This window comes from Oncorhynchus mykiss, chromosome 14 (genome assembly GCF_057628025.1).
Source record: "Oncorhynchus mykiss isolate SJ-2025 chromosome 14, ASM5762802v1, whole genome shotgun sequence".
Taxonomy (NCBI): Eukaryota; Metazoa; Chordata; class Actinopteri; order Salmoniformes; family Salmonidae; genus Oncorhynchus; species Oncorhynchus mykiss.
In genome coordinates, this window is record NC_143035.1 from 367614 (window position 1) to 391939 (window position 24326).

Genomic DNA, 24326 nt, shown 5'->3' on the forward strand with positions numbered 1-24326 from the left:
AGCTATGCTGGCCACCTGTGCTGGCGTTGCATTATGGGAGATGTAGTTTGGTCCTCTACGGTTTGAATGGAATAGAGGCGATTTCACGTTGTAACACGTTGAAATCAATGATGAAAGGCTGGTTGTAAGAACATATACCTGCTTACATACTGGACTGATAAGGAACACTGCTATAACTATTATTAGTAGTAGTATTATAATGATTTGAACAAGTTGGGACAACCCTTCAGTTAACTACTGTACCTATCAATTATCCAGTAGTAGTGATTATGGTTCCTCAATATACATTTAACATATTACAACGTAGGCTATGTGTTACAGCACTACTTTTGGTGTGCCCCTCAGGAATTGCTCTTGAGAAAATGTCATGTAATTGTCCCCTCCAAAGTTGATATTAGATTTTAGCCCCTGCTAGGGCAGATGGGTCACATGGATTCTCTTTCAGTGCAGAACCTTCTCTTTCACAACAGATGTAGCAGCTACCCCTGTAGCAGCAGTGGCGAGACAGCAGAGGTCCTCAGGAGGCTTCCAGTGGAGGTGCGTGGGTTGTTTGACCAAATTGAGGTGCTGATCAGAATTTTGTTTGTGGTGCCAGTGTCTTCATGTGAGGCTGAGAGGAGTTTCAGTGCACTCCGCAGGTTAGAGATTTGGCTACGGGCTTGCATGGGCCAAGAGAGACTGAACGGCATAGTTGTCTGTAATGTACATAAAGACAGGCTAGTCTCGAGGGAAAATATCTGCCAGCAATTTGAACCCCGCAAACATATGTTCGGTTCTTTTGTTCAGTAGTGTGTATAGCAGTGGTTCTTAACCTTTTTTGGGGGTACTGGAACCACTGCATATTTTGAGGCAAGGCAGGCAAGGTTTTGAGCAGTCCTCAGGGACCTCCACCCCCTCTATATTGTATGTAAAGTTAGTGGAAACCTTGTGGTACTGAATACATTCATTATACTTTTTGATTTCACGGACCCCTAGGTGTCCATGGACGATGTCCTCTACGGTTTGAATGGAAAAGAGGAGATTTCACGTTGTAACTTTTTTATGTTGCAGTGTTTTTGTACATGAGTTGTTGTATTTTGGTACTGTCAACACTGAAAGCACCTAGCAATGTATTGGGGAAGTGTGTTTTACCTTGCTCCTGTGTAGAACAACTTGTCAGATGGTGCATTGGAGACTGATGCGTTCCTGTCCTGTCTTTTCACAATACTATTGCAGGTATGGTTCTATTGTCTAAGAATTAGGATTATACATTCTTTGTATTAAGGACTGGTTAATATTTTATAGAATACATTATGGCTTTATGAATGAGTGTGATTGTGTCAGTCCGAGATAACACTGAGAGAGAAAGAACAACTTGTCAGATGGTGCATTGGAGACTGATATGTGTTCCTGTCCTGTCTTTTCACAATACTAATGCAGATCAACATAAAGCCTAAAAGACAGCCGTGGTGTCGCTCTTCATTTCTTGGTTCTCCTGTGGTACATAAGAAACCCGCTACACTTTGGCATATGATTGCTGTAAATAAGTGTGTTAGCTAGCATACACCGATGTAATTGTCACTTAAGCCCACTGCTAACACAGTTGTCTTCATGCTACAGATTTTGCCAACGACAGCCATCAATATCGTTAAGCCCTGCACAACTAACGTGCTGTTTCCCATTTAACAACAGCAACAGAAATAAAAGTTGCTCAACTGGGACCACTGGCTGATGTGATTTACCCGGATCACTGGTTGCTGTGGAAAAGGAGGAGTTCAAAAGGGGGGGGTGAGTGTAACCGATGTGAAATGGCTAGCGAAGTCCATATAGAATGATAGAAGCCCATCGCCTACTGTAAATAACCTTGTGTGGTCAGCCAGACAGGAAGAAAAATGGCAGAAAAATAAATGTCATCAATGTTTCACAATGATGTCATTAGGCAGAGCAGGCAACAGACAGCAGAACTGGGGACAGATATGCAGGGACAGACTGGCAGAGACAGGGAGTCTCAGGTAAGTTTGTTGCACCCATACAGTCAGTGTACAGTAGTACCATTGCCACCTACTGTCCAGTATGTATGCAGGTATATGTACTACAACCAGCAATACCAAGAAAGGCTGGTTGTAAGTACATATACCTGCATACATACTGGACTGCCGTACATACCTACACGTCCTGCCGTACGTACGCTACGGTCACAAGACGCAGGCCTCCTAATTGTCCCTAGAATTTCTAAGCAAACAGCTGGAGGCAGGGCTTTCTCCTTATAGAGCTCCATTTTTATGGAACGCAAACTCGGTCTCAACCTTTAAGTCTTTACTGAAGACTTATCTCTTCAGTGGGTCATATGATTGAGTGTAGTTTGGCCCAGGAGTGGGAAGGTGAACGGAAAGGAAATTCCACACAACAGACCTGATACACTGGACAACAACCACAGCAGACCTCATTTTTAAGAATTGGTGTGAGCAGCTAAATTTAGAATAGGCTCTACCCACAATTTGGACCCACCTAGCCACACCACACCCTTCTTTTCCCCCCAACCCCCTGTACTCTCTCCCCCCTTTTCTCCCCCAGTTGCTTTCTTAGATTACCCAGCAGAGGGGGTAGTTGACCCCCTCTCATCAAACATCATGAATTTATCCAAGTCTTTTCAACTCACAACAGCACAGACCCAACTTTTGGAGAGGGGGGTTGTCTTTCATTCCCCGCCCTGGTAAATTTGACTGGGAGGAACTTCATAGGGACACAAATATCATCGACGACTTAAACTTCTAGACTACTTTGACTATCAGACAAATGACAACCATTTACCATTCACCCTTCCTTCAATCTGGGAACCCAAACTGTCCCAGATAGATAGGAGGGTAAAGAACCTAATCAGAAGCGACCAAGACACCCTTCACAACTATCACACCCAGGCAGATAGAGAGGACAACATCACCCGCATCGAAAGACAAGCCATAAAAGAACTTAAACCCTCACATAATATTGAAACCGGCAGATAAGCGATCTAAAACAGTGATCCTAGATAAACATCAATACATATACGAGGCAAATAGACAGTTATCCAACACCAAGTATTATGTACCAATAGGAAACAGCCTACAACCACAGACCCAGACTAAATGACGTAGAATCATACAAACACTTTATGATAAACGGCACATCACGAAAAAACAACGAGACTTTCTATTTGGACCAAACACTCCACGACCTAGACTGTTTTACAAAATTCATAAAGAACCAGAAACCTGGACTATTCCCTATGAAGTTCCTCCTGGCAGGCCAATCGTATCAGACTGCAATAACAAATCATACAACATAGCCCAATATATTGATCATTATATCAACCCTCTCCACTAGACACCCCAGCTACCTCAGAGACACTTAGCACTTTCTTGAGAAGATCAAACCCATAGTTGTTCCCTCCCAAACATATATATTCACTATAGACATTGATAACTTATACACTAACATGAATACAGCAACAGGAGTACAGACGGTCAGAAATATTTTACATGCACACCCATATAGCAATAGACCAGACAATGAAATACTACAATTATTAGAAATCAGCCTCACACAATGACTTTATATTCAATGATAAGCACTACTTACAGGTGGAGGGAACAGCTATGGGCAAGAAATTTGCCACGGCATATGCAAACTTTTACATTGCTGAATGGGAGAGAGAGGCATTGGCCAAGTGCCCACATCAACCTACAATCTATTACAGACTTCTAGACGACATTATAGGAGCCTGGCCTCAATGATATCCAACCATTCACTGAATTCATTAGCATTCTCAACAGTCACCACCCATCCATTAAGGTTAAATACATAATAATAGATCCATGTGAAGTACACTTCTTGGATACTACAGTTTTCTTTAATCACATAAATCAGTCTCAAAAAACAATATTCACTAAAGTTTATTTCAAACCAACACATGCTTTACTCCACAAACACAGTTATCACCCCAAACATACATTTAGAGGCATCGTTAAATCACAAATTATACGGTTTCATAGGATTTCCTCCTGCAAACAGGACCTGGGAAAAGCAATTCAAACATTATTTCAGGCACTCAGACAGAGAGGTTACTCTAAACGATATCTCAGAACCATAAAAAACAGCACCTTGGGGGCCCTCTCTTCCATTCAACCTACACACTCACATAACACAAGTCTGTCAATCACTCTTTTGGACCCCAACCTCCATTATAGAGGTTCCAGAGACATTTCCAAATCCTCCCCTTCCCCTGATTTCAACCCTGACCACAACCCTAACCTTAACCCTTACCCTAATTCGGGTTCGTATCCTGCTCATAACCATAATCCAACCCCTAACGCTAACCCTAACCTTAACCCTAACCCCACCCCTAATCCTAATCATAACCCTACCCCTCCTAGAACAGATTTTGAAATTGACCCCCCTCGGAACCACAATCTTCTTTCCTCCTCTCATTCCCCTTCCGAGCAGCAGACAATCCTCATCCCCCTAGTTACTACATTCTCACATAGGATCAGACCGTTACATCAGGCGTTCAAACACAATTTGTCCATCACCCAACAGGTCAACAGTTAACTTGCTAGCTAATTTGTCCTGTGATATAAACATTGCGTTATTTTTTTTACCTGAATTACACAAATTCCTCTACTCCGACAATTAATCCACACATAAACCGGTCAACTGAATCGTTTCTAGTCATCCCTCCTTCTTCATCTTTTGAATTTATATGGTAATTGCCATCAACACAAATCAGTTCGTCCTTCAATCAACCACGTGAGTGAGGAGATATCACGTGCATAGGCAGAAATCCCAGGGGGGACACGACCCCCTATCCTGGGAAAAATATGATTCCCCCCCAATATATCACTGTAAAAATATCTATGTAATTTCAATAATATGAATGAACGCAATGAAAGCACTTATGCTGATTATAGACACTTAATAGCGCGTTTTTAAGTTTCAAAAGATTGCGACCCCCGCCCTTTGCCTCACACACACTTGCTGAATTTGCAGAGCTGGCGAGCAAACTAAAGCAAACATGAACTATCAAGCTAGCTAGCTAGTACCTATTCAATTTATGTAGAGTTGTCAAAAATTGAACTTTTGCTATCGTCTGTTAACAAGGTTGGTTATGTTTCCACCTGCCTCTAAAGAAATGTGTATTTAATGTTCAAGCATTCTTATTGGTTGATTTCATCTGGGCGCTTGTGTCACCTACCAACACCATGGTGTAGCTCCAGTTCTCCTCAGTCCGAGAAAACACAGAGAGAGAAGGGTATGTGTTGCAGATTACTCCTTTGTAGAAGTCCATAACATGAAATAAATTAAACATCCCAAGGTTAATGCTGTAGATATTGTTATAAGGGAGTGTGAGACTATTGAAACATGTAACTTTCAGAGTTTTATTGTTGTTATTAATATAGTTTACAGAGTGCTAAAAGTGCTGCTGTTGCTAGCTAGCAAGCCTTTCTGGATGTAGACGATTAGCTTTGCTGGCCACCTGTGCTGGCGTTGCATTATGGGAGATGTAGTTTGGTCCTCTACGGTTTGAATGGAATAGAGGCGATTTCACGTTGTAACACTTTGAAATCAATGATGAAAGGCTGGTTGTAAGTACATATACCTGCATACATACTGGACTGATAAGGAACACTGCTATAACTATTATTAGTAGTAGTATTATAATGATTTGAACAAGTTGGGACAACCCTTCAGTTAACTACTGTACCTATCAATTATCCAGTAGTAGTGATTATGGTTCCTCAATATACATTTAACATATTACAACGTAGGCTATGTGTTACAGCACTACTTTTGGTGTGCCCCTCAGGAATTGCTCTTGAGAAAATGTCATGTAATTGTCCCCTCCAAAGTTGATATTAGATTTTAGCCCCTGCTAGGGCAGATGGGTCACATGGATTCTCTTTCAGTGCAGAACCTTCTCTTTCACAACAGATGTAGCAGCTACCCCTGTAGCAGCAGTGGCGAGACAGCAGAGGTCCTCAGGAGGCTTCCAGTGGAGGTGCGTGGGTTGTTTGACCAAATTGAGGTGCTGATCAGAATTTTGTTTGTGGTGCCAGTGTCTTCATGTGAGGCTGAGAGGAGTTTCGGTGCACTCCGCAGGTTAGAGATTTGGCTACGGGCTTGCATGGGCCAAGAGAGACTGAACGGCATAGTAGTCTGTAATGTACATAAAGACAGGCTAGTCTCGAGGGAAAATATCTGCCAGCAATTTGAACCCCGCAAACATATGTTCGGTTCTTTTGTTCAGTAGTGTGTATAGCAGTGGTTCTCAACCTTTTTGGGGGGTACTGGAACCACTGCATATTTTGAGGCAAGGCAGGCAAGGTTTTGAGCAGTCCTCAGGGACCTCCACCCCCTCTATATTGTATGTAAAGTTAGTGGAAACCTTGTGGTACTGAATACATTCATTATACTTTTTGATTTCACGGACCCCTAGGTGTCCATGGACGATGTCCTCTACGGTTTGAAAGGAGATTTCACTTTGTAACTTTTTTATGTTGCAGTGTTTTTGTACATGAGTTGTTGTATTTTGGTACTGTCAACACTGAAAGCACCTAGCAATGTATTGGGGAAGTGTGTTTTACCTTGCTCCTGTGTAGAACAACTTGTCAGATGGTGCATTGGAGACTGATGCGTTCCTGTCCTGTCTTTTCACAATACTATTGCAGGTATGGTTCTATTGTCTAAGAATTAGGATTATACATTCTTTGTATTAAGGACGGGTTAATATTTTATAGAATACATTATGGCTTTATGAATGAGTGTGATTGTGTCAGTCCGAGATAACACTGAGAGAGAAAGAACAACTTGTCAGATGGTGCATTGGAGACTGATATGTGTTCCTGTCCTGTCTTTTCACAATACTAATGCAGATCAACATAAAGCCTAAAAGACAGCCGTGGTGTCGCTCTTCATTTCTTGGTTCTCCTGTGGTACATAAGAAACCCGCTACACTTTGGCATATGATTGTTGTAAATAAGTGTGTTAGCTAGCATACACCGATGTAATTGTCACTTAAGCCCACTGCTAACACAGTTGTCTTCATGCTACAGATTTTGCCAACGACAGCCATCAATATCGCTAAGCCCTGCATAACTAACGTGCTGTTTCCCATTTAACAACAGCAACAGAAATAAAAGTTGCTCAACTGGGACCACTGGCTGATGTGATTTACCCGGATCACTGGTTGCTGTGGAAAAGGAGGAGGTCAAAAGGGGGGGGTGAGTGTAACCGATGTGAAATGGCTAGCGAAGTCCATATAGAATAATAGAAGCCCACATCGCCTACTGTAAATAACCTTGTGTGGTCAGCCAGACAGGAATAAAAAATGGCAGAAAAATAAATGTCATCAATGTTTCACAATGATGTCATTAGGCAGAGCAGGCAACAGACAGCAGAACTGGGGACAGATATGCAGGGACAGACTGGCAGAGACAGGGAGTCTCAGGTAAGTTTGTTGCACCCATACAGTCAGTGTACAGTAGTACCATTGCCACCTACTGTCCAGTATGTATGCAGGTATATGTACTACAACCAGCAATACCAAGAAAGGCTGGTTGTAAGTACATATACCTGCATACATACTGGACTGCCGTACATACCTACACGTCCTGCCGTACGTACGCTACGGTCACAAGACGCAGGCCTCCTAATTGTCCCTAGAATTTCTAAGCAAACAGCTGGAGGCAGGGCTTTCTCCTTATAGAGCTCCATTTTTATGGAACGCAAACTCGGTCTCAACCTTTAAGTCTTTACTGAAGACTTATCTCTTCAGTGGGTCATATGATTGAGTGTAGTTTGGCCCAGGAGTGGGAAGGTGAACGGAAAGGAAATTCCACACAACAGACCTGATACACTGGACAACAACCACAGCAGACCTCATTTTTAAGAATTGGTGTGAGCAGCTAAATTTAGAATAGGCTCTACCCACAATTTGGACCCACCTAGCCACACCACACCCTTCTTTTCCCCCCAACCCCCTGTACTCTCTCCCCCCTTTTCTCCCCCAGTTGCTTTCTTAGATTACCCAGCAGAGGGGGTAGTTGACCCCCTCTCATCAAACATCATGAATTTATCCAAGTCTTTTCAACTCACAACAGCACAGACCCAACTTTTGGAGAGGGGGGTTGTCTTTCATTCCCCGCCCTGGTAAATTTGACTGGGAGGAACTTCATAGGGACACACATATCATCGACGACTTAAACTTCTAGACTACTTTGACTATCAGACAAATGACAACCATTTACCATTCACCCTTCCTTCAATCTGGGAACCCAAACTGTCCCAGATAGATAGGAGGGTAAAGAACCTAATCAGAAGCGACCAAGACACCCTTCACAACTATCACACCCAGGCAGATAGAGAGGACAACATCACCCGCATCGAAAGACAAGCCATAAAAGAACTTAAACCCTCACATAATATTGAAACCGGCAGATAAGCGATCTAAAACAGTGATCCTAGATAAACATCAATACATATACGAGGCAAATAGACAGTTATCCAACACCAAGTATTATGTACCAATAGGAAACAGCCTACAACCACAGACCCAGACTAAATGACGTAGAATCATCATACAAACACTTTATGATAAACGGCACATCACGAAAAAACAACGAGACTTTCTATTTGGACCAAACACTCCACGACCTAGACTGTTTTACAAAATTCATAAAGAACCAGAAACCTGGACTATTCCCTATGAAGTTCCTCCTGGCAGGCCAATCGTATCAGACTGCAATAACAAATCATACAACATAGCCCAATATATTGATCATTATATCAACCCTCTCCACTAGACACCCCAGCTACCTCAGAGACACTTAGCACTTTCTTGAGAAGATCAAACCCATAGTTGTTCCCTCCCAAACATATATATTCACTATAGACATTGATAACTTATACACTAACATGATTACAGCAACAGGAGTACAGACGGTCAGAAATATTTTCCATGCACACCCATATAGCAATAGACCAGACAATGAAATACTACAATTATTAGAAATCAGCCTCACACAATGACTTTATATTCAATGATAAGCACTACTTACAGGTGGAGGGAACAGCTATGGGCAAGAAATTTGCCACGGCATATGCAAACTTTTACATTGCTGAATGGGAGAGAGAGGCATTGGCCAAGTGCCCACATCAACCTACAATCTATTACAGACTTCTAGACGACATTATAGGAGCCTGGCCTCAATGATATCCAACCATTCACTGAATTCATTAGCATTCTCAACAGTCACCCACCACCCATCCATTAAGGTTAAATACATAATAATAGATCCATGTGAAGTACACTTCTTGGATACTACAGTTTTCTTTAATCACATAAATCAGTCTCAAAAAACAATATTCACTAAAGTTTATTTCAAACCAACACATGCTTTACTCCACAAACACAGTTATCACCCCAAACATACATTTAGAGGCATCGTTAAATCACAAATTATACGGTTTCATAGGATTTCCTCCTGCAAACAGGACCTGGGAAAAGCAATTCAAACATTATTTCAGGCACTCAGACAGAGAGGTTACTCTAAACGATATCTCAGAACCATAAAAAACAGCACCTTGGGGGCCCTCTCTCCCATTCAACCTACACACTCACATAACACAAGTCTGTCAATCACTCTTTTGGACCCCAACCTCCATTATAGAGGTTCCAGAGACATTTCCAAATCCTCCCCTTCCCCTGATTTCAACCCTGACCACAACCCTAACCTTAACCCTTACCCTAATTCGGGTTTGTATCCTGCTCATAACCATAATCCAACCCCTAACGCTAACCCTAACCTTAACCCTAACCCCACCCCTAATCCTAATCATAACCCTACCCCTCCTAGAACAGATTTTGAAATTGACCCCCCTCGGAACCACAATCTTCTTTCCTCCTCTCATTCCCCTTCCGAGCAGCAGACAATCCTCATCCCCCTAGTTACTACATTCTCACATAGGATCAGACCGTTACATCAGGCGTTCAAACACAATTTGTCCATCACCCAACAGGTCAACAGTTAACTTGCTAGCTAATTTGTCCTGTGATATAAACATTGCGTTATTTTTTTTACCTGAATTACACAAATTCCTCTACTCTGACAATTAATCCACACATAAACCGGTCAACTGAATCGTTTCTAGTCATCCCTCCTTCTTCATCTTTGAATTTATATGGTAATTGCCATCAACACAAATCAGTTCGTCCTTCAATCAACCACGTGAGTGAGGAGATATCACGTGCATAGGCAGAAATCCCAGGGGGGACACGACCCCCCTATCCTGGGAAAAATATGATTCCCCCCCAATATATCACTGTAAAAATATCTATGTAATTTCAATAATATGAATGAACGCAGTGAAAGCACTTATGCTGATTATAGACACTTAATAGCGCGTTTTTAAGTTTCAAAAGATTGCGACCCCCGCCCTTTGCCTCACACACACTTGCTGAATTTGCAGAGCTGGCGAGCAAACTAAAGCAAACATTAACTATCAAGCTAGCTAGCTAGTACCTATTCAATTTATGTAGAGTTGTCAAAAATGGAACTTTTGCTATCGTCTGTTAACAAGGTTGGTTATGTTTCCACCTGCCTCTAAAGAAATGTGTATTTAATGTTCAAGCATTCTTATTGGTTGATTTCATCTGGGCGCTTGTGTCACCTACCAACACCATGGTGTAGCTCCAGTTCTCCTCAGTCCGAGAAAACACAGAGAGAGAAGGGTATGTGTTGCAGATTACTCCTTTGTAGAAGTCCATAACATGAAATAAATTAAACATCCCAAGGTTAATGCTGTAGATATTGTTATAAGGGAGTGTGAGACTATTGAAACATGTAACTTTCAGAGTTTTATTGTTGTTATTAATATAGTTTACAGAGTGCTAAAAGTGCTGCTGTTGCTAGCTAGTAAGCCTTTCTGGATGTAGACGATGTAGCTTTGCTGGCCACCTGTGCTGGCGTTGCATTATGGGAGATGTAGTTTGGTCCTCGGTTTTACGGTTTGAATGGAATAGAGGCGATTTCACGTTGTAACACGTTGAAATCAATGATGAAAGGCTGGTTGTAAGTACATATACCTGCATACATACTGGACTGATAAGGAACACTGCTATAACTATTATTAGTAGTAGTATTATAATGATTTGAACAAGTTGGGACAACCCTTCAGTTAACTACTGTACCTATCAATTATCCAGTAGTAGTGATTATCCAGTAGTAGTGATTATGGTTCCTCAATATACATTTAACATATTGCAACGTAGGCTATGTGTTACAGCACTACTTTTGGTGTGCCCCTCAGGAATTGCTCTTGAGAAAATGTCATGTAATTGTCCCCTCCAAAGTTGATATTAGATTTTAGCCCCTGCTAGGGCAGATGGGTCACATGGATTCTCTTTCAGTGCAGAACCTTCTCTTTCACAACAGATGTAGCAGCTACCCCTGTAGCAGCAGTGGCGAGACAGCAGAGGTCCTCAGGAGGCTTCCAGTGGAGGTGCGTGGGTTGTTTGACCAAATTGAGGTGCTGATCAGAATTTTGTTTGTGGTGCCAGTGTCTTCATGTGAGGCTGAGAGGAGTTTCAGTGCACTCCGCAGGTTAGAGATTTGGCTACGGGCTTGCATGGGCCAAGAGAGACTGAACGGCATAGTTGTCTGTAATGTACATAAAGACAGGCTAGTCTCGAGGGAAAATATCTGCCAGCAATTTGAACCCCGCAAACATATGTTCGGTTCTTTTGTTCAGTAGTGTGTATAGCAGTGGTTCTTAACCTTTTTTGGGGGTACTGGAACCACTGCATATTTTGAGGCAAGGCAGGCAAGGTTTTGAGCAGTCCTCAGGGACCTCCACCCCCTCTATATTGTATGTAAAGTTAGTGGAAACCTTGTGGTACTGAATACATTCATTATACTTTTTGATTTCACGGACCCCTAGGTGTCCATGGACGATGTCCTCTACGGTTTGAATGGAAAAGAGGAGATTTCACGTTGTAACTTTTTTATGTTGCAGTGTTTTTGTACATGAGTTGTTGTATTTTGGTACTGTCAACACTGAAAGCACCTAGCAATGTATTGGGGAAGTGTGTTTTACCTTGCTCCTGTGTAGAACAACTTGTCAGATGGTGCATTGGAGACTGATGCGTTCCTGTCCTGTCTTTTCACAATACTATTGCAGGTATGGTTCTATTGTCTAAGAATTAGGATTATACATTCTTTGTATTAAGGACTGGTTAATATTTTATAGAATACATTATGGCTTTATGAATGAGTGTGATTGTGTCAGTCCGAGATAACACTGAGAGAGAAAGAACAACTTGTCAGATGGTGCACTGGAGACTGATATGTGTTCCTGTCCTGTCTTTTCACAATACTAATGCAGATCAACATAAAGCCTAAAAGACAGCCGTGGTGTCGCTCTTCATTTCTTGGTTCTCCTGTGGTACATAAGAAACCTGCTACACTTTGGCATATGATTGCTGTAAATAAGTGTGTTAGCTAGCATACACCGATGTAATTGTCACTTAAGCCCACTGCTAACACAGTTGTCTTCATGCTACAGATTTTGCCAACGACAGCCATCAATATCGTTAAGCCCTGCACAACTAACGTGCTGTTTCCCATTTAACAACAACAACAGAAATAAAAGTTGCTCAACTGGGACCACTGGCTGATGTGATTTACCCGGATCATTGGTTGCTGTGGAAAAAGAGGAGGTCAAAAGGGGGGGGTGAGTGTAACCGATGTGAAATGGCTAGCGAAGTCCATATAGAATGATAGAAGCCCATCGCCTACTGTAAATAACCTTGTGTGGTCAGCCAGACAGGAAGAAAAATGGCAGAAAAATAAATGTCATCAATGTTTCACAATGATGTCATTAGGCAGAGCAGGCAACAGACAGCAGAACTGGGGACAGATATGCAGGGACAGACTGGCAGAGACAGGGAGTCTCAGGTAAGTTTGTTGCACCCATACAGTCAGTGTACAGTAGTACCATTGCCACCTACTGTCCAGTATGTATGCAGGTATATGTACTACAACCAGCAATACCAAGAAAGGCTGGTTGTAAGTACATATACCTGCATACATACTGGACTGCCGTACATACCTACACGTCCTGCCGTACGTACGCTACGGTCACAAGACGCAGGCCTCCTAATTGTCCCTAGAATTTCTAAGCAAACAGCTGGAGGCAGGGCTTTCTCCTTATAGAGCTCCATTTTTATGGAACGCAAACTCGGTCTCAACCTTTAAGTCTTTACTGAAGACTTATCTCTTCAGTGGGTCATATGATTGAGTGTAGTTTGGCCCAGGAGTGGGAAGGTGAACGGAAAGGAAATTCCACACAACAGACCTGATACACTGGACAACAACCACAGCAGACCTCATTTTTAAGAATTGGTGCGAGCAGCTAAATTTAGAATAGGCTCTACCCACAATTTGGACCCACCTAGCCACACCACAGCCTTCTTTTCCCCCCAACCCCCTGTACTCTCTCCCCCCTTTTCTCCCCCAGTTGCTTTCTTAGATTACCCTGCAGAGGGGGTAGTTGACCCCCTCTCATCAAACATCATGAATTTATCCAAGTCTTTTCAACTCACAACAGCACAGACCCAACTTTTGGAGAGGGGGGTTGTCTTTCATTCCCCGCCCTGGTAAATTTGACTGGGAGGAACTTCATAGGGACACACATATCATCGACGACTTAAACTTCTAGACTACTTTGACTATCAGACAAATGGCAACCATTTACCATTCACCCTTCCTTCAATCTGGGAACCCAAACTGTCCCAGATAGATAGGAGGGTAAAGAACCTAATCAGAAGCGACCAAGACACCCTTCACAACTATCACACCCAGGCAGATAGAGAGGACAACATCACCCGCATCGAAAGACAAGCCATAAAAGAACTTAAACCCTCACATAATATTGAAACCGGCAGATAAGCGATCTAAAACAGTGATCCTAGATAAACATCAATACATATACGATGCAAATAGACAGTTATCCAACACCAAGTATTATGTACCAATAGGAAACAGCCTACAACCACAGACCCAGACTAAATGACGTAGAATCATACAAACACTTTATGATAAACGGCACATCACGAAAAAACAACGAGACTTTCTATTTGGACCAAACACTCCACGACCTAGACTGTTTTACAAAATTCATAAAGAACCAGAAACCTGGACTATTCCATATGAAGTTCCTCCTGGCAGGCCAATCGTATCAGACTGCAATAACAAATCATACAACATAGCCCAATATATTGATCATTATATCAACCCTCTCCACTAGACACCCCAGCTACCTCAGAGACACTTAGCACTTTCTTGAGAAGATCAAACCCATAGTTGTTCCCTCCCAAACATATATATTCACTTTACCATTCACCCTTCCTTCAATCTGGGAACCCAAACTGTCCCAGATAGATAGGAGGGTAAAGAACCTAATCAGAAGCGACCAAGACACCCTTCACAACTATCACACCCAGGCAGATAGAGAGGACAACATCACCCGCATCGAAAGACAAGCCATAAAAGAACTTAAACCCTCACATAATATTGAAACCGGCAGATAAGCGATCTAAAACAGTGATCCTAGATAAACATCAATGCATATACGAGGCAAATAGACAGTTATCCAACACCAAGTATTATGTACCAATAGGAAACAGCCTACAACCACAGACCCAGACTAAATGACGTAGAATCATACAAACACTTTATGATAAACGGCACATCACGAAAAAACAACGAGACTTTCTAGTTGGACCAAACACTCCACGACCTAGACTGTTTTACAAAATTCATAAAGAACCAGAAACCTGGACTATTCCCTATGAAGTTCCTCCTGGCAGGCCAATCGTATCAGACTGCAATAACAAATCATACAACATAGCCCAATATATTGATCATTATATCAACCCTCTCCACTAGACACCCCAGCTACCTCAGAGACACTTAGCACTTTCTTGAGAAGATCAAACCCATAGTTGTTCCCTCCCAAACATATATATTCACTATAGACATTGATAACTTATACACTAACATGAATACAGCAACAGGAGTACAGACGGTCAGAAATATTTTCCATGCACACCCATATAGCAATAGACCAGACAATGAAATACTACAATTATTAGAAATCAGCCTCACACAATGACTTTATATTCAATGATAAGCACTACTTACAGGTGGAGGGAACAGCTATGGGCAAGAAATTTGCCACGGCATATGCAAACTTTTACATTGCTGAATGGGAGAGAGAGGCATTGGCCAAGTGCCCACATCAACCTACAATCTATTACAGACTTCTAGACGACATTATAGGAGCCTGGCCTCAATGATATCCAACCATTCACTGAATTCATTAGCATTCTCAACAGTCACCCACCACCCATCCATTAAGGTTAAATACATAATAATAGATCCATGTGAAGTACACTTCTTGGATACTACAGTTTTCTTTAATCACATAAATCAGTCTCAAAAAACAATATTCACTAAAGTTTATTTCAAACCAACACATGCTTTACTCCACAAACACAGTTATCACCCCAAACATACATTTAGAGGCATCGTTAAATCACAAATTATACGGTTTCATAGGATTTCCTCCTGCAAACAGGACCTGGGAAAAGCAATTCAAACATTATTTCAGGCACTCAGACAGAGAGGTTACTCTAAACGATATCTCAGAACCATAAAAAACAGCACCTTGGGGGCCCTCTCTCCCATTCAACCTACACACTCACATAACACAAGTCTGTCAATCACTCTTTTGGACCCCAACCTCCATTATAGAGGTTCCAGAGACATTTCCAAATCCTCCCCTTCCCCTGATTTCAACCCTGACCACAACCCTAACCTTAACCCTTACCCTAATTCGGGTTCGTATCCTGCTCATAACCATAATCCAACCCCTAACGCTAAACCCTAACCTTAACCCTAACCCCACCCCTAATCCTAATCATAACCCTACCCCTCCTAGAACAGATTTTGAAATTGACCCCCCTCGGAACCACAATCTTCTTTCCTCCTCTCATTCCCCTTCCGAGCAGCAGACAATCCTCATCCCCCTAGTTACTACATTCTCACATAGGATCAGACCGTTACATCAGGCGTTCAAACACAATTTGTCCATCACCCAACAGGTCAACAGTTAACTTGCTAGCTAATTTGTCCTGTGATATAAACATTGCGTTATTTTTTTTACCTGAATTACACAAATTCCTCTACTCCGACAATTAATCCACACATAAACCGGTCAACTGAATCGTTTCTAGTCATCCCTCCTTCTTCATCTTTGAATTTATATGGTAATTGCCATCAACACAAATCAGTTCGTCCTTCAATCAACCACGTGAGTGAGGAGATATCACGTGCATAGGCAGAAATCCCAGGGGGGACACGACCCCCCTATCCTGGGAAAAATATGATTCCCCCCAATATATCACTGTAAAAATATTATGTAATTTCAATAATATGAATGAACGCAATGAAAGCACTTATGCTGATTATAGACACTTAATAGCGCGTTTTTAAGTTTCAAAAGATTGCGACCCCCGCCCTTTGCCTCACACACACTTGCTGAATTTGCAGAGCTGGCGAGCAAACTAAAGCAAACATTAACTATCAAGCTAGCTAGCTAGTACCTATTCAATTTATGTAGAGTTGTCAAAAATTGAACTTTTGCTATCGTCTGTTAACAAGGTTGGTTATGTTTCCACCTGCCTCTAAAGAAATGTGTATTTAATGTTCAAGCATTCTTATTGGTTGATTTCATCTGGGCGCTTGTGTCACCTACCAACACCATGGTGTCCAGTTCTCCTCAGTCCGAGAAAACACAGAGAGAGAAGGGTATGTGTTGCAGATTACTCCTTTGTAGAAGTCCATAACATGAAATAAATTAAACATCCCAAGGTTAATGCTGTAGATATTGTTATAAGGGAGTGTGAGACTATTGAAACATGTAACTTTCAGAGTTTTATTGTTGTTATTAATATAGTTTACAGAGTGCTAAAAGTGCTGCTGTTGCTAGCTAGCAAGCCTTTCTGGATGTAGACGATGTAGCTTTGCTGGCCACCTGTGCTGGCGTTGCATTATGGGAGATGTAGTTTGGTCCTCTACGGTTTGAATGGAATAGAGGCGATTTCACGTTGTAACACGTTGAAATCAATGATGAAAGGCTGGTTGTAAGTACATATACCTGCATACATACTGGACTGATAAGGAACACTGCTATAACTATTATTAGTAGTAGTATTATAATGATTTGAACAAGTTGGGACAACCCTTCAGTTAACTACTGTACCTATCAATTATCCAGTAGTAGTGATTATGGTTCCTCAATATACATTTAACATATTACAACGTAGGCTATGTGTTACAGCACTACTTTTGGTGTGCCCCTCAGGAATTGCTCTTGAGAAAATGTAATGTAATTGTCCCCTCCAAAGTTGATATTAGATTTTAGCCCCTGCTAGGGCAGATGGGTCACATGGATTCTCTTTCAGTGCAGAACCTTCTCTTTCACAACAGATGTAGCAGCTACCCCTGTAGCAGCAGTGGCGAGACAGCAGAGGTCCTCAGGAGGCTTCCAGTGGAGGTGCGTGGGTTGTTTGACCAAATTGAGGTGCTGATCAGAATTTTGTTTGTGGTGCCAGTGTCTTCATGTGAGGCTGAGAGGAGTTTCAGTGCACTCCGCAGGTTAGAGATTTGGCTACGGGCTTGCATGGGCCAAGAGAGACTGAACGGCATAGTTGTCTGTAATGTACATAAAGACAGGCTAGTCTCGAGGGAAAATATCTGCCAGCAATTTGAACCCCGCAAACATATGTTCGGTTCTTTTGTTCAGTAGTGTGTATAGCAGTGGTTCTTAACCTTTTTTGGGGGTACTGGAACCACTGCATATTTTGAGGCAAGGCAGGCAAGGTTTTGAGCAGTCCTCAGGGACCTCCACCCCCTCTATATTGTATGTAAAGTTAGTGGAAACCTTGTGGTACTGAATACATTCATTATACTTTTTGATTTCACGGACCCCTAGGTGTCCATGGACGATGTCCTCTACGGTTTGAATGGAAAAGAGGAGATTTCACGTTGTAACTTTTTTATGTTGCAGTGTTTTTGTACATGAGTTGTTGTATTTTGGTACTGTCAACACTGAAAGCACCTAGCAATGTATTGGGGAAGTGTGTTTTACCTTGCTCCTGTGTAGAACAACTTGTCAGATGGTGCATTGGAGACTGATGCGTTCCTGTCCTGTCTTTTCACAATACTATTGCAGGTATGGTTCTATTGTCTAAGAATTAGGATTATACATTCTTTGTATTAAGGACTGGTTAATATTTTATAGAATACATTATGGCTTTATGAATGAGTGTGATTGTGTCAGTCCGAGATAACACTGAGAGAGAAAGAACAACTTGTCAGATGGTGCATTGGAGACTGATATGTGTTCCTGTCCTGTCTTTTCACAATACTAATGCAGATCAACATAAAGCCTAAAAGACAGCCGTGGTGTCGCTCTTCATTTCTTGGTTCTCCTGTGGTACATAAGAAACCCGCTACACTTTGGCATATGATTGCTGTAAGTGTGTTAGCTAGCATACACCGATGTAATTGTCACTTAAGCCCACTGCTAACACAGTTGTCTTCATGCTACAGATTTTGCCAACGACAGCCATCAATATCGTTAAGCCCTGCACAACTAACGTGCTGTTTCCCATTTAACAACAGCAACAGAAATAAAAGTTGCTCAACTGGGACCACTGGCTGATGTGATTTACCCGGATCACTGGTTGCTGTGGAAAAGGAGGAGGTCAAAAGGGGGGGGTGAGTGTAACCGATGTGAAATGGCTAGCGAAGTCCATATAGAATGATAGAAGCCCATCGCCTACTGTAAATAACCTTGTGTGGTCAGCCAGACAGGAAGAAAAATGGCAGAAAAATAAATGTCATCAATGTTTCACAATGATGTCATTAGGCAGAGCAGGCAACAGACAGCAGAACTGGGGACAGATATGCAGGGACAGACTGGCAGAGACAGGGAGTCTCAGGTAAGTTTGTTGCACCCATACAGTCAGTGTACAGTAGTACCATTGCCACCTACTGTCCAGTATGTATGCAGGTATATGTACTACAACCAGCAATACCAAGAAAGGCTGGTTGTAAGTACATATACCTGCATACATACTGGACTGCCGTACATACCTACACGTCCTGCTACGGTCACAAGACGCAGGCCTCCTAATTGTCCCTAGAATTTCTAAGCAAACAGCTGGAGGCAGGGCTTTCTCCTTATAGAGCTCCATTTTTATGGAACGCAAACTCGGTCTCAACCTTTAAGTCTTTACTGAAGACTTATCTCTTCAGTGGGTCATATGATTGAGTGTAGTTTGGCCCAGGAGTGGGAAGGTGAACGGAAAGGAAATTCCACACAACAGACCTGATACACTGGACAACAACCACAGCAGACCTCATTTTTAAGAATTGGTGTGAGCAGCTAAATTTAGAATAGGCTCTACCCACAATTTGGACCCACCTAGCCACACCACAGCCTTCTTTTCCCCCCAACCCCCTGTACTCTCTCCCCCCTTTTCTCCCCCAGTTGCTTTCTTAGATTACCCAGCAGAGGGGGTAGTTGACCCCCTCTCATCAAACATCATGAATTTATCCAAGTCTTTTCAACTCACAACAGCACAGACCCAACTTTTGGAGAGGGGGGTTGTCTTTCATTCCCCGCCCTGGTAAATTTGACTGGGAGGAACTTCATAGGGACACACATATCATCGACGACTTAAACTTCTAGACTACTTTGACTATCAGACAAATGGCAACCATTTACCATTCACCCTTCCTTCAATCTGGGAACCCAAACTGTCCCAGATAGATAGGAGGGTAAAGAACCTAATCAGAAGCGACCAAGACACCCTTCACAACTATCACACCCAGGCAGATAGAGAGGACAACATCACCCGCATCGAAAGACAAGCCATAAAATAACTTAAACCCTCACATAATATTGAAACCGGCAGATAAGCGATCTAAAACAGTGATCCTAGATAAACATCAATGCATATACGAGGCAAATAGACAGTTATCCAACACCAAGTATTATGTACCAATAGGAAACAGCCTACAACCACAGACCCAGACTAAATGACGTAGAATCATCATACAAACACTTTATGATAAACGGCACATCACGAAAAAACAACGAGACTTTCTATTTGGACCAAACACTCCACGACCTAGACTGTTTTACAAAATTCATAAAGAACCAGAAACCTGGACTATTCCCTATGAAGTTCCTCCTGGCAGGCCAATCGTATCAGACTGCAATAACAAATCATACAACATAGCCCAATATATTGATCATTATATCAACCCTCTCCACTAGACACCCCAGCTACCTCAGAGACACTTAGCACTTTCTTGAGAAGATCAAACCCATAGTTGTTCCCTCCCAAACATATATATTCACTATAGACATTGATAACTTATACACTAACATGAATACAGCAACAGGAGTACAGACGGTCAGAAATATTTTCCATGCACACCCATATAGCAATAGACCAGACAATGAAATACTACAATTATTAGAAATCAGCCTCACACAATGACTTTATATTCAATGATAAGCACTACTTACAGGTGGAGGGAACAGCTATGGGCAAGAAATTTGCCACGGCATATGCAAACTTTTACATTGCTGAATGGGAGAGAGAGGCATTGGCCAAGTGCCCACATCAACCTACAATCTATTACAGACTTCTAGACGACATTATAGGAGCCTGGCCTCAATGATATCCAACCATTCACTGAATTCATTAGCATTCTCAACAGTCACCCACCACCCATCCATTAAGGTTAAATACATAATAATAGATCCATGTGAAGTACACTTCTTGGATACTACAGTTTTCTTTAATCACATAAATCAGTCTCAAAAAACAATATTCACTAAAGTTTATTTCAAACCAACACATGCTTTACTCCACAAACACAGTTATCACCCCAAACATACATTTAGAGGCATCGTTAAATCACAAATTATACGGTTTCATAGGATTTCCTCCTGCAAACAGGACCTGGGAAAAGCAATTCAAACATTATTTCAGGCACTCAGACAGAGAGGTTACTCTAAACGATATCTCAGAACCATAAAAAACAGCACCTTGGGGGCCCTCTCTCCCATTCAACCTACACACTCACATAACACAAGTCTGTCAATCACTCTTTTGGACCCCAACCTCCATTATAGAGGTTCCAGAGACATTTCCAAATCCTCCCCTTCCCCTGATTTCAACCCTGACCACAACCCTAACCTTAACCCTTACCCTAATTCGGGTTCGTATCCTGCTCATAACCATAATCCAACCCCTAACGCTAAACCCTAACCTTAACCCTAACCCCACCCCTAATCCTAATCATAACCCTACCCCTCCTAGAACAGATTTTGAAATTGACCCCCCTCGGAACCACAATCTTCTTTCCTCCTCTCATTCCCCTTCCGAGCAGCAGACAATCCTCATCCCCCTAGTTACTACATTCTCACATAGGATCAGACCGTTACATCAGGCGTTCAAACACAATTTGTCCATCACCCAACAGGTCAACAGTTAACTTGCTAGCTAATTTGTCCTGTGATATAAACATTGCGTTATTTTTTTTACCTGAATTACACAAATTCCTCTACTCCGACAATTAATCCACACATAAACCGGTCAACTGAATCGTTTCTAGTCATCCCTCCTTCTTCATCTTTGAATTTATATGGTAATTGCCATCAACACAAATCAGTTCGTCCTTCAATCAACCACGTGAGTGAGGAGATATCACGTGCATAGGCAGAAATCCCAGGGGGGACACGACCCCCCTATCCTGGGAAAAATATGATTCCCCCCAATATATCACTGTAAAAATATTATGTAATTTCAATAATATGAATGAACGCAATGAAAGCACTTATGCTGATTATAGACACTTAATAGCGCGTTTTTAAGTTTCAAAAGATTGCGACCCCCGCCCTTTGCCTCACACACACTTGCTGAATTTGCAGAGCTGGCGAGCAAACTAAAGCAAACATTAACTATCAAGCTAGCTAGCTAGTACCTATTCAATTTATGTAGAGTTGTCAAAAATTGAACTTTTGCTATCGTCTGTTAACAAGGTTGGTTATGTTTCCACCTGCCTCTAAAGAAATGTGTATTTAATGTTCAAGCATTCTTATTGGTTGATTTCATCTGGGCGCTTGTGTCACCTACCAACACCATGGTGTCCAGTTCTCCTCAGTCCGAGAAAACACAGAGAGAGAAGGGTATGTGTTGCAGATTACTCCTTTGTAGAAGTCCATAACATGAAATAAATTAAACATCCCAAGGTTAATGCTGTAGATATTGTTATAAGGGAGTGTGAGACTATTGAAACATGTAACTTTCAGAGTTTTATTGTTGTTATTAATATAGTTTACAGAGTGCTAAAAGTGCTGCTGTTGCTAGCTAGCAAGCCTTTCTGGATGTAGACGATGTAGCTTTGCTGGCCACCTGTGCTGGCGTTGCATTATGGGAGATGTAGTTTGGTCCTCTACGGTTTGAATGGAATAGAGGCGATTTCACGTTGTAACACGTTGAAATCAATGATGAAAGGCTGGTTGTAAGTACATATACCTGCATACATACTGGACTGATAAGGAACACTGCTATAACTATTATTAGTAGTAGTATTATAATGATTTGAACAAGTTGGGACAACCCTTCAGTTAACTACTGTACCTATCAATTATCCAGTAGTAGTGATTATGGTTCCTCAATATACATTTAACATATTACAACGTAGGCTATGTGTTACAGCACTACTTTTGGTGTGCCCCTCAGGAATTGCTCTTGAGAAAATGTCATGTAATTGTCCCCTCCAAAGTTGATATTAGATTTTAGCCCCTGCTAGGGCAGATGGGTCACATGGATTCTCTTTCAGTGCAGAACCTTCTCTTTCACAACAGATGTAGCAGCTACCCCTGTAGCAGCAGTGGCGAGACAGCAGAGGTCCTCAGGAGGCTTCCAGTGGAGGTGCGTGGGTTGTTTGACCAAATTGAGGTGCTGATCAGAATTTTGTTTGTGGTGCCAGTGTCTTCATGTGAGGCTGAGAGGAGTTTCAGTGCACTCCGCAGGTTAGAGATTTGGCTACGGGCTTGCATGGGCCAAGAGAGACTGAACGGCATAGTTGTCTGTAATGTACATAAAGACAGGCTAGTCTCGAGGGAAAATATCTGCCAGCAATTTGAACCCCGCAAACATATGTTCGGTTCTTTTGTTCAGTAGTGTGTATAGCAGTGGTTCTTAACCTTTTTTGGGGGTACTGGAACCACTGCATATTTTGAGGCAAGGCAGGCAAGGTTTTGAGCAGTCCTCAGGGACCTCCACCCCCTCTATATTGTATGTAAAGTTAGTGGAAACCTTGTGGTACTGAATACATTCATTATACTTTTTGATTTCACGGACCCCTAGGTGTCCATGGACGATGTCCTCTACGGTTTGAATGGAAAAGAGGAGATTTCACGTTGTAACTTTTTTATGTTGCAGTGTTTTTGTACATGAGTTGTTGTATTTTGGTACTGTCAACACTGAAAGCACCTAGCAATGTATTGGGGAAGTGTGTTTTACCTTGCTCCTGTGTAGAACAACTTGTCAGATGGTGCATTGGAGACTGATGCGTTCCTGTCCTGTCTTTTCACAATACTATTGCAGGTATGGTTCTATTGTCTAAGAATTAGGATTATACATTCTTTGTATTAAGGACTGGTTAATATTTTATAGAATACATTATGGCTTTATGAATGAGTGTGATTGTGTCAGTCCGAGATAACACTGAGAGAGAAAGAACAACTTGTCAGATGGTGCATTGGAGACTGATATGTGTTCCTGTCCTGTCTTTTCACAATACTAATGCAGATCAACATAAAGCCTAAAAGACAGCCGTGGTGTCGCTCTTCATTTCTTGGTTCTCCTGTGGTACATAAGAAACCCGCTACACTTTGGCATATGATTGCTGTAAGTGTGTTAGCTAGCATACACCGATGTAATTGTCACTTAAGCCCACTGCTAACACAGTTGTCTTCATGCTACAGATTTTGCCAACGACAGCCATCAATATCGTTAAGCCCTGCACAACTAACGTGCTGTTTCCCATTTAACAACAGCAACAGAAATAAAAGTTGCTCAACTGGGACCACTGGCTGATGTGATTTACCCGGATCACTGGTTGCTGTGGAAAAGGAGGAGGTCAAAAGGGGGGGGTGAG

General features: G+C 42.0%; 2 long non-coding RNA genes across 2 annotated transcripts; both read left to right on the top strand.

The window, feature by feature from the left end:
* Positions 1-7255: 7255 nt before the first annotated feature.
* Positions 7256-12415, top strand: LOC149978225 (uncharacterized). Its single transcript, XR_016486183.1, has 2 exons — positions 7256-7462; positions 11323-12415. It is a non-coding gene; the product is annotated as an uncharacterized LOC149978225 (long non-coding RNA).
* A 6539-nt stretch (positions 12416-18954) lies between these two features.
* On the top strand, positions 18955-24000 carry LOC149978226 (uncharacterized). The gene is made up of 2 exons (XR_016486184.1): positions 18955-19081; positions 22904-24000. It is a non-coding gene; the product is annotated as an uncharacterized LOC149978226 (long non-coding RNA).
* The last annotated feature ends 326 nt before the right edge of the window (positions 24001-24326 follow it).